A 6,304-nucleotide genomic window follows, 5' to 3' on the forward strand; every position below is an offset into this window, starting at 1 on the left:
TTAAAGGTAACCTAAGGTTTTGGGGTGCCTGGGTGGCTCAGTCGGTGAAGTGTCTCCCTTCAGCTCAGGTCATGATCCCAGGGTCCTGGGATCCAGCCCCACTTTGAGCTCCCTGCTCAGCGGGGAGCCTGCTTCTCCCTCTCCCTCTCTCTCTCTGCCCCTCCCCTGGTATACTCTCTCCCTCTGATTAACAAAATCTTTCAATAAATAAATGTCAGTGAAGTTTCAAATCAACCCAAATTACTGTTAGCAAACTTGCAAAGACAACTGCATGTGCACATTGGTATGCTTTTTTCTAGGAATGTTTAGGTTTGGGATACTTTCATGTTTTCAGAAAAAGAGTTATGTTTCCATCTAAACCGAAAAGCAGGGAACAATGATGCTTTCATAAAATTTTAACATTGCAATACAAGCATTTCTGAAAAAGGAGAGAAAGGAAAGGAGACAAGCAAGACCCTGAAACCCTATAGGGTATCACGTCTGGTCGTCTGGGCCTAATGGTTTACAGCAAACCAGAACCAGGTAGCAGAGCTGCCAGTACTTCTATTGCGCAGTGGGCCTAGGTAACACCTGGTATGGATAAAAATGGGGGGGGGGGGGCAAGATTTTACTTATCATAAGATCAAAGATACTATGAAAAGGAAGATGACGAATCACAAATCCCAAGTGTCTGGTAAAAAGGAGATAGAGCCAGCATCCATGAAAAGAGCTCAGGGATCTGAAACAGGCCTAGGGAAAACCCATTCACCTGAACAAAAGCCCTGACCAATCCTGGGCTCGCCCTGGGGCCTCAAGACTCCCCATGTCAACCACCACACACTCTCTGAGTTTTACAACCTGAGTTGATGCCTCCCAAATTCTTCACTAAGGAAATACTAAGGTTTTTATCGAAGTATTCATTAATTAACAACTTGAAAGAAACAGGTACATTTCCCATGTTCTGAAATTATTTAGGTCTTAGACTCTCTGACACGTGGATCCAATTTAAAATCTTCTAGTGGAAAAGGTGGTTGGGGCGTTAAAGCCCCCTGAGACGCTGTCAGGCAGATAACTTTGCTGGCCCCTGGACACCACAAACTCGGATTTCCAGTGAGCCTTTTCCCCTCCTGCTATTTACAGTCACTCAGAGCCCAGCTGACCTCCACCCAGGGAACCAGGAATGCCATCTCCTTCTATTAGAATATGCACCTGACTCCCACGCGAGAAAAACTTAGCAGGGCTGTTTCAGCGGTGTCATTGTGCAGAGGCTATTTGCTCGATTCCTATGAGCAAACTCAGTCATAAAGATACTTTGGCTTACTATATTACAAACAGAATTACTCCTTGAAAATAAGAAACTTTAGAATGAACTTGCAAATTAATTGAGTCTATTATTTTGGAATGTGAATTGAATGTGGTTATATTTAGTTCTTTATATTTAAGTGTACAAGACTTCAGAAATACAGGAGTGTACTTAGTACCTTAAAGTAAGTTCATACAAATTTAGGGACAAAAAAAAAAAACATGTTCTTACGCGAGCCGTCATTTCAGGTGTTCATGAAGTCAAACATATATATTTGAAATGATCTAACTTTCTGTCTAATGACAGTCATGCAGACAAAATTTACTGGTTCATCAAACTATAGTGCAAGTATATGAATTTATTTGTAATAAATTATCATTTTTGCATATATCAGTCAAAGCACAAGGCCTAAACACTTGCAACCAAAATGAATTATTAATTTAATTGTCACAAAATGAGACACCTAGGTCTGGGAAATGAACAAGGGGTAGTGGAAGGGGAGATGGGTGGGGGGTTGGGGTGACTGGGTGATGGGCACTGAGGGGGGCACTTGGCGGGATGAGCACTGGGTGTTATGCTATGTTGGCAAATTGAACTCCAATAAAAAAATTAATTGTCACAGCCTATTTGGCTAAGTTCTATTACTATTTGTTATAATATGCAATGCATAAGGGGGAGAATCAGATTGAAAATCTAAAAAAGTAAACCGATTATTTTGTCCTGGAGAAATTAAAATACAGCAAGGTGACAAAATTAGAGCCAAGGCATTAATGTTTTAAATAGGTAAAAAAAAAAAAAAAAACAATGTTTACCTTAATTTAAAGAACAGTTGTGCCCAAAGGGAAGGTTCAACCTGCTGATAAAGAGTTCCTTTGTTTCCAGATACCATGAAAAGGTCTCAATTCCCTCTCCGAGGTAAAGGAGAGTGGAATGGGAGCCCTTTGGCGCTGGCTTTGCTACTTGACTGTGACTCTCCCCAGCTAAGCAGGTCTACTGGGAGAGGACACTGCTGCGGGGCTCTGGGCCTTCTGACTTGGTATTTTTGTGCAGAGAGAGGGAGCGCCCCAGAAACAGGTGTCCTAAACTAGAAGGCTTCTGAAACACAGAGGTCTTTGAAATAACAATTCAATGGAAGATGCTCAGTTGAGAGGAACTCAACAGCCTGGACTACATGGGGGTCAGGACCCAGAAGATGGTGTATTTTCCCTCTTGAGGTTCCTTTCCTGATGTAGAAGCAAAACCGGATTAATGCCAGAGAAAAAGCTTAGCACCTCTCAAAGGGTAGAAAGACATGCCATGTTTCTCTTGCCTCAGTGTGGCCTCCCTCTACGTGTCAAGGGAGGAAATGAGCGGACACCAGCAAGTGTCCCTGGAGGATACAGAAAAGGTCATGGGAACCAAACAGTACATGTGGGCTCTTCCCCCTCCTGTCATAATACACAAGAGGTGTCTACTGTATTTAAGTCCTTGGAGATAAAAATATGTATCAGGTAATGAATTATTCATTGTACGAAATGATGTGAAAACTTATTTAACCTTTTTAAATTCCTAAATAAGGGTTCCCTGGGTGGTGCAGCGGTTTGGCGCCTGCCTTTGGCCCAGGGCGCGATCCTGGAGACCTGGGATCGAGTCCCACGTCGGGCTCCCGGTGCATGGAGCCTGCTTCTCCCTCTGCCTGTGTCTCTGCCTTCTCTCCTCTCTCTCTCTCTCTCTCTCTGTATCATAAATAAATAAAAATATATATACATTAAAAAATTCCTAAATAAAAAGCAAAATGATACATTTGAGTTCAAAACATATACTAGTTACACAGGAGGGGAAGGATTTTCTTTTCAGTAATCATCTGATCTGTTTTCATTCAAAATTTATTTGGGGAACAAAATATACGAAGTACCTATATGTAAAGATTCTCAAGGGGAGATAATTAGTACAAGAAAGGACAATGGGATTAGAGTCAGAAAAATAACAATTCTAATATTCATTAATTAAAAACACTAAGTTTTTATTAAAAAAAAAACACTGAGTAAGTTACTACACATTCCTCAATCTCAGTCCTTAGATCTAAAAACCTGGAATAATGCTGCACTGCTAATAACAACTCAAAGTGATTACTGAGATCATGCATGTGAAAGCAACAAAAACACAGCATTACAAATGTTTTGCTTCCACTCCTTATAGACTCATGAAACAAAACTTTGACAAGTTCCAAATTAGAATTTAAGTGATAAAGAATTTGTTGAATTTGAGGAATAATGCGTTCAGGATATGTTAAATACATAGAGTTTGGCTCAAATTAAATATAATGCTGCAAAGAGAAGACCAGACATCAAAATATAAGGAGTAGGCATACATAACGCTCAGTACTTTGACAAATAGTCACGCCCAAACTAACGTGCTAAAGAAAAGACTAGGCCTGCGATAGAAGAGTCAAGCTAAACTGCTTGTAAACACAGAAAATATTGGTAAGAGCATTTTACATTTTTAAAAAGGCAATGAAACATTTGTAAATAAGGAAGAGGTCCTTGGAGGTCCTAAGCTGCAGACTTGTACAACAAACTGCATCATTACTGACAACTTAAAAAAGTACTAAAATCCTAAAGTTTCCAGGAGTGTCTACAGAGTTTCAGATACCATCCCAGAGGATCCGGGGGTAAATATCCTCTGTCATTGAAAGAAAGAGAGAGGAATTTTCACTAGCTCTGAGTTGTACATTTTGCAGATTCAAAAAGTTTGGAAGTAGCCATACTCACCTGAGAGCTGACATTGCTCTGTCTCTGCTCAGCTAATAGAATTCAGTCCATGTGGTGAAGCTAATTATACGGTAGCAGGAGAGAAAAAAAAGAAAAAGCCTGGCAGTTGAGGACATAATCACTGTGGTGTTATTTCTCACGACTCGGCAACCATAGTATTACTTGGGGGAAGACACAAGATGTATTTCTTTTTTAGTATCAGCAATGTTTAATTCTACACTGAGAATCTGAAAATACTGTTTAAAGTACAGGAAGAAATACACAAAGTTTACTTTTACATCATTATTTTAACTCAAACACATGTGCAGAGGTCAATCCCCTCCGAATAAACTTTTCTACTGTTTCAACTTTATTTCACAATTTCACAAATTCAAAGTCCTTCAAATTGTTGCAAATATTTTTAGAACAGAATTTTCAGAATTCAAAGGACATTAAATGTTTGTGGAAGAGTGGTATGAAATGTCCTATTCAAGGACGGAGCACCACAGACGCAAAACCTGATGAACCGGGCAGCTCCGGGGCTCAGTGGTTTAGCGCCACCTTCAGCCCAGGGCCTGATCCTGGAGACCCGATAGGTCCCGCGACCGCTCCCGCAGGGCTCTGCGGCCTGCTTCTCCTCTCTCTGCCTGCGTCTCTGCCTCTCTCTCTCTCTCTCTCTGTGTGTCTATCATGAGTAAATAAATAAAATAAAAAACACGATGAACTGATGTGATAAGCATTCTAGAGGTCACATCATTAAACGAGGCCTAAAATGCAAATATAATTGTGTTTGTTACATTTTTAAAAATGACCGAAAATTACCTTTCTTTGGGGTGCCAACTCCATGATTGCCTAGTAGAGGTGTATGTAAGTGCTGATTCATTACAAAAGCAACCCTAAAGAAAGAAATAAGCATAATCCTAGAACTAAAACATGACTCTCTGCTAAGAACCTGTGCATGAGTTAAAAACAGGCATTTATATGCGGATATGACCCGAAAATGCACATTGCAGGGGTGCTCCTGGCGAACAAGAAGCTTGTCTCTAGATCCAAGGCGCTGTCACACCTAGAAGAGAATGTAGTAGTGACAGCAGTCGCTTCAGCCCGCTCAAGGCGGCACTTCCCTACAGTCCTCTAGTTTCCTGTAATCAAAAAACCCCACAGCCCAGGGGAGGAGCGAGGTTAGAGCCCAAAGTGGCCAAGCAGCAGCGCGCCCCGGGCTCCCGCCCCGCCGCCCCGCCCAGGCCAGGCCCCCCGCGGCCGCGCGCTCCGGGCTCCAACGGCCTCAACGGAAGGAGGCGCGGGGGGCAGAGGCGCATCAGTCTGGGGGGGACCCGGGCGGGGGCCGTTGGGGAAGCCGCGGCCTGGACCGGGACCCACCGGCGGCTCCCCCTGGGGCAGGGCTCTGACCCGCACTCGGCCTGCGGTAAGCAGCGCCCCACTGCGCGATGGGGCTGAGGGCGGCCCGCGGGGGGCGCGACCTGAGGCCGGCGGGGTGGTCCGCGGGGGCGGGGGTCGGCGGGGGAGGCTGGGGGTCGGGCGGGACCTGAGGCCGGGCGGGGCCGCGGGGGGCGGGCAGGGGCCCGGATGCTGGGGGTGGGGGGGGCGTGGGCCAAGGAGCCTGGGGGGTCGGGAGGGACCTGAGGCCGGGCGGGGCCGCGGGGGCGGGCAGGGGCCCGGGATGCTGGGGGTGGGGGGGGGGCGTGGCCAAGGAGCCTGGGGGGTCGGAGGGACCTGAGGCCGGGGGGCGCGCGGGGGCGGGCAGGGCCCGGGATGCTGGGGGGGGGGGGCGTGGGCCAAGGAGCCTGGGGGGTCGGGAGGGACCTGAGCCGGTGGGGCCGCGGGGGCGGGCAGGGCCCGGGATGCTGGGTGGGGGGGGGGCGTGGGCCAAGGGGGTCGGGAGGGACCAGAGGCCGGCGGGGCCGCGGGGGCGGGCGCGGCGGGGAGGCCCCGGGTCGCCCCAGGGCTGCAGCGGGACTCGGCCAGGCCGGTTCCCGGGTGGCCCCACCGCTGCTCCGCGCCCCGCTGTCCAGGTCCCGAGGTACTGCCCTAAGGAATCTGCCAAGGCCCCTGTTATTACCCGAACCCTCATGGACTCTATGATTGTGGCCACAAAATTAAAATTCTTTCCATTTTCTAAATTTCTACAGTTTAGCAGACAATGGCGAGAATTTTTGTAAGACATACGAATTGTAGATTTTAAAAGATGTGAGTATAACATGGATTATTTATAGGAGAGTTATAATTCGTAATTTCCTCTGAATAAGTTCTAAGAAATTAACTTACATAATTT

At 46.2% G+C, this 6,304-nt stretch overlaps 1 long non-coding RNA gene across 1 annotated transcript; it reads right to left on the reverse strand.

The window, feature by feature from the left end:
• Positions 1–2,969: 2,969 nt before the first annotated feature.
• On the reverse strand, positions 2,970–4,967 carry LOC119878223. Its single transcript, XR_005386708.1, has 3 exons — positions 4,834–4,967; positions 4,033–4,092; positions 2,970–2,997 (listed from the first exon to the last, which is right to left on the reverse strand). It is a non-coding gene; the product is annotated as an uncharacterized LOC119878223 (long non-coding RNA).
• Positions 4,968–6,304: the final 1,337 nt, after the last annotated feature.

The sequence above is a fragment of the Canis lupus genome, unplaced genomic scaffold, assembly GCF_011100685.1.
Source record: "Canis lupus familiaris isolate Mischka breed German Shepherd unplaced genomic scaffold, alternate assembly UU_Cfam_GSD_1.0 chrUn_S1264H1441, whole genome shotgun sequence".
Classification (NCBI taxonomy): Eukaryota; Metazoa; Chordata; class Mammalia; order Carnivora; family Canidae; genus Canis; species Canis lupus.